Here is a 5,351-nt window from a genome sequence, read left to right as displayed (position 1 = left end):
TATATATATATATATATCAGTAAGACTCAGTTGAATTAGGTACTTAAACTGAGGCATCTCGTTAGGTCGGAAAAATACACACACACACACAAGAATACTAGTAGGATCACTGGAAATGCTTTGCTCAGTGGGTTTTAAACACGTATGTTAAATCATTTTGAATATCCTTAATCTTGAAGTTCATGAATTCATCTGACGAAATCGGTTTCTATGTAATGATGTAGTGTTTTCTTTAATCAATTAAGGAAGTCATTAGAAACAGCCGTAATGGGTTGACACCTGTACCTCTACTGTTACGCATTTATATGAGTGAGTGAACAAATAAAAGAAAAGGCACTCAACACATGTATTAGGAGTTACATATATTCTTCAAAACACAGTTCGATTTGGATTTCGGGCTACTTCAAGTTTCACAGGCCCCTGGCGGAGCGCCTGTCTCTTGAGGATATATTGGATATTCGTGAATATTAGATATTCCACGAGCCTGAAGAGACAGGCACCGTTAGGGCCTGCGAAACTTGAAGTAGCACGGTATCCGAATCAAACTGTTTCCTCAACGAGGAAACTTGGGGTTCCTTAGCGACAATATAACCTTCATATAATTAAGGTATGTTTGGCCTAATGAGAAAAAAATTATTAGTAGTATTGCTTCCAAGCAAAACAATGCACCATGAGGTTAAAGTATAAATATAGGATAGTGGTACAACAATGCACCAATATTTACTGGAAATAGCAGTCGATAATATACGACGCTATAGAAAAGCTTCACTGTATACATATATATACTGACAAAAATGTTTGCGGGCGGCGAACATAAAAAATTTCATCTTACCTGTAAAAAGAACATTAAGATGGAAACTTGAAGGAACCCATCGTATGTGTGTGTGTGTGTCCACGACAACTTGACAACCGGTGTTGGTGTGTTTACATTCTCGTAACTTAGCGGTTCAGCAAAAGAAACCGATAGAATAAGTACCAGGTTTTTAAAAAAATAAGTACCATTCGACTAAAATTCTTCAAGGCTGTGCCCTAGCGTGGTCGCATTCTAATGACCGAAACAACTAAAAAATCAAAGATAATATAAAGTCAGTGGCGTAGTGTCGCAGTTATGCCATGGCAGCATAACAAGGACTTCCTTGCTACGGATGCAAAAAATATTTTTTTCTGTGACTACTGTGAATCTGTTTCGAAACACATTGGAATTAAGGTCCTTACTATAAACTGGATAGTACAAACCACCTGAAGTGTCTGTCTCAACGAAAAAGTCCTTCATTCCAAAGAGCAATTCCGGAAGTTTATTAATGATAGGTGACCTCAGTCTTCCCTTTATAGACCGGCCAGTAAATTCTTTGAAACCAAGTAATTGCATCTCAGCAGCAGCAGCGGTAAAAACGCTTTTTAATTTATAATTTTATGTCCCATGCAAAATTGATGCTTGGGTCAACGAGATACAAAGCAAAAGTGCTTTGCACTATGTATTAAGCAGTCATTCTAGAACTATCTATAACATATCTTCATTTCCAACATTCCAAGACTAAACCAAATACAATCACTCCAGCACACCCATTTGACAGTGGGGATTTGCACAAAGGAAACAGGGGAGTAATTATACGTGACATGTCACTTGTCGAATGGTCTTTCACACACACACGCACACACACACACACACAGAGTCATCACTACTTGGCAAATGCTTGAGGATATAGTTACGAACATACGCTCAAACCACACCCCAACACGGCAAGAGAACGAAAACAGATGTGAGCTCCCAAGAGCAAAAACAAAAATCTCATTAGGAAACTCAATAAATTTTTTTTAAAAATTAGTCTACTAAAACTCCTAACAGATGCCATAATCGATAAGCAATGACAACGCTCGAATGTTCAAGAAAATTAGTTTCCTCTGTGCAAATACCATCAATAATAGAAGAGCCTTACAAGAAGACTGAGCCATTAACAAAATCAAATACAACCCCACATTGTTCAACTCATTTGCTCATAGTTCTCTGATTAAGGAACAAAGCATGCTCCTCAATGATACGAAAGTAATAGAGATGCCACAGTTAAAAATGCTGCTTTGGGCTTCAAGAATTATACTGAAGTTGAATCGCTAGTAGTACTCATATAACTTCTAGAGGCTTATACAAATTTAAGCGTTATCTGTGAACACAATCACCAACATGTCATCCCTGGACATAACTTTAAAGTATTAAAGAGAGTTGCGAGTTCAAGAATAACTGACTTATTCTTTTACCTGTTTCAGCTTGCAGGTTGTGGTCATGCTGGGCACCGCATGAAGAAGAACAACAATTTTCTAAACACCGGCTAATTTCCACACTATTTTGACGTAGTTTAAGTATTCTGGTATACGGTTTAAATACAGACATCATATATTTTGATTTTAGTAAAGCCTTTGAAAGAATCTATCACAACATTCTGTTGTTCAAAAACGTTGTCTACCATTGGAGTTCGGGGGGAAACTGTTGCATAACCCAAAATGTGAACGACGGAATCAACTCAAGGCAAACACAAGTCATCGTATCGGTCACAAATCTTATATTTTTTTATAAATGCATCACAAATGTCATAAAAAGCAACAAAATGTTTTCTGCAGACAGTTCTAACATTAAGGAAGTTATTAACGAATAAGTAACCGGTTAAAACTTCAATCTGGTCTACATACTGTAATTAAATCGACGAAGAAATAGAATGAAACAATATACTGCTGAAGTCCAGATCAACCTTCTATTCATTACCTTTACATGGTATCACTTTGAATACTGTTTTCTACAATTCTTCCCATATCAAATTAAGTCAGCATAACTACAGATTCATCCCCACCCCACCCCACCCACCGACTTTGGATGATAATAACCTTCAGAAAAATGGATATTTTTTTAATGAAATTTTCTACGAATATGTGTTATATCATGTAGATCCCGAATATACAAAACTTTGGGGGAAGTGTTTTAGGAGGGGGTGGAGTATTTCGGAAAATTTACCAGCGTCCACTTCAATTCGTCTTAACAATTGGGGGTTACTTTTGAGGACCGTTCCCCCCTTGATTATTTTACATCAAAACATTTCATACTTTGTTCGAAGAAATTTGTTGTTATCGATATCACAGCACATCAGAATGGCCTGCCGATAGCACAACATTTCTCCGAACTCACTGATTATTTTCTTCCATTTAAAATGGGGGCTTTTTCCCGAAATATATTGCAGGACTATTAAGCAACCTATGTTAGATAATGTAGTATATTTTCTTTGTATTTTTATTCATTGAGATCACCTCATATACTTCACATGGGCGTAATTTGTATAAGCCTCTAGAAGTTATACGAGTTCTACTAATTTTAAATTACGTACATGACACCCTAGATAATCCGCACCATGTTCAGAAAGCCAACCGGAAAATAATGACCCGATAGAATTCTTCTCAGAAAACCAGAGTTGGGTGTCACCTGGGCAACTGTAATCGTATATTCTGTAAAGCATCCAGCAACTCCCATCACAAAATGCTTGCTTTTGTTTTCAAGAGCTAATTTTAGATAATATATCTTTGGCACCGCAAGTTCTCTCAGGAATATATCATAATGGGACGTACTGCTATAGAAATCTCATAGCTCTTTACGAATCGTTTCGACTCGGTGGGTACGTAGGAGGTTCTCCTATTTGAATGTCTGAATGAGTAAGCGATGATATTTCCAGAAATAGAGATGAGTTCGGCACTTTCTAACAGAAAATGTACTTGTATCAGAGCATGGATAAGCAAATGATAAATAAGAAAATCTTTCATTACAGTAAGTATACAATCAAAATAATAGAAAGGAGGTGAGATCCTTTAAAGCAGGACTTCTAAAACTGATAAATACCAGTTATTTCGGTGCACCAAAACAGAAAAATCTGAAATTTTGGAGACTACCCTCTACCTTTTTATTAACAAGAAGATAAAATAGATTTGCATCCATATATTTCTTTGTTTGTCATGGTAATGGGAAAATTTAACAAGTTTAAAACTATCTTAATTTTATTGAACATGTTAATTTGCCCGCCCCTATTTTTAACTTTTACATTCTCCCCCACAAGAAATATTACTTTATGACTCGTAAAGTCTGTTGACAAGTGTTGAAATGAGCGAATAGCGTTTGTAAGAGAACTATTATTCGGGCAATATAAAAAAAAAATAGGGTTTTATTAGAGGAACGGCAATTGGTTTAGATTCACCGAACATCTTTCACAGAAATCGATAGGTTACATAATGTTTTAAAATGAAACATTCTTTTAATATCGGAGTATATTAAAGATTTATGTAAAAGTTGTAAAATTATTTTTGCCGAAGTTTTTTTTTTATGACGGCCAGTGTTTCAGTTGATCCGATCAACTGAAGAGCCTACTCGTGAAATCAACGTGCAAGTGGCTGAGCACTCCACAGACACATACACCCTTCTCGTAGTTCTCAGAGAGATTCAGCGCGTCACAGAATGCGACAAGGTTGGCCTTCAAATTACAAGTACAGCTCATTCTTACCAGCTGAGTAGATTGGAGCAATATGAAATAAAGTGTCTTGTTCAAGGACACAACACGCTGCCAAGAATCGAACTCATGCGCTTGCTATTGCGAGCTGAATACCCGGACCACTAAGCCATGCGCCTTCACATTCGCCGAAGTAGTTATACAGGAACGAGAGAGATAATCAGCTTAGCCTCTTCAGTCACGAATAAAAAGGGGAAAACTATTTTTTATATGTTTATTTCTTATACCAAAATACAGATATAAACATATTGAGTAAATTTTTTAAGAATTCAATATTCAATGTGCTTAATTTTTGGTATGATCATGCACTTACTGATATTTTAAATACTTTGTTTGAAAAAACAAAGTATTTAAAATATCAGTAAGTGCATGATCATATACGCAGTTAGTAGATGAGTGAAATGTCTCTTTGATTTATCTCCTCATTAACAGATTAGAACATGTTAAAATTCAAGAGGGGAAACAAATTCGAGTGGTGTACGTTGGGCTAAACACGAATGTTTAATCTAATAATTTTTGTGTTGATGTACAGGTATTTTTAATAAAGAATTTTGCATTCAAATAATAAATACATTGAAATTGTTGTTAATGTTCTGAATGAATGTGGGAATTTCGAGTAAGCCTAGCTATATGTTTCTTTATATAAGGGTAGAAATTGATATTAATCAATTAGAACCAGTGGTCTAGCATATTAAAAAAATCTGAAGATTAAAATTATATTACATACAAAAATAAGAGGAATGACCAGCAAAAGTGGATTCCTATATGCTAGAAATAGATGCCGATTCGGCATCTATTTCTAGCATATAGGAGTCC

Source organism: Octopus bimaculoides, chromosome 17 (assembly GCF_001194135.2).
Source record: "Octopus bimaculoides isolate UCB-OBI-ISO-001 chromosome 17, ASM119413v2, whole genome shotgun sequence".
In the NCBI taxonomy this organism is placed as follows: Eukaryota; Metazoa; Mollusca; class Cephalopoda; order Octopoda; family Octopodidae; genus Octopus; species Octopus bimaculoides.
This window is presented reverse-complemented; position numbering follows the sequence as displayed.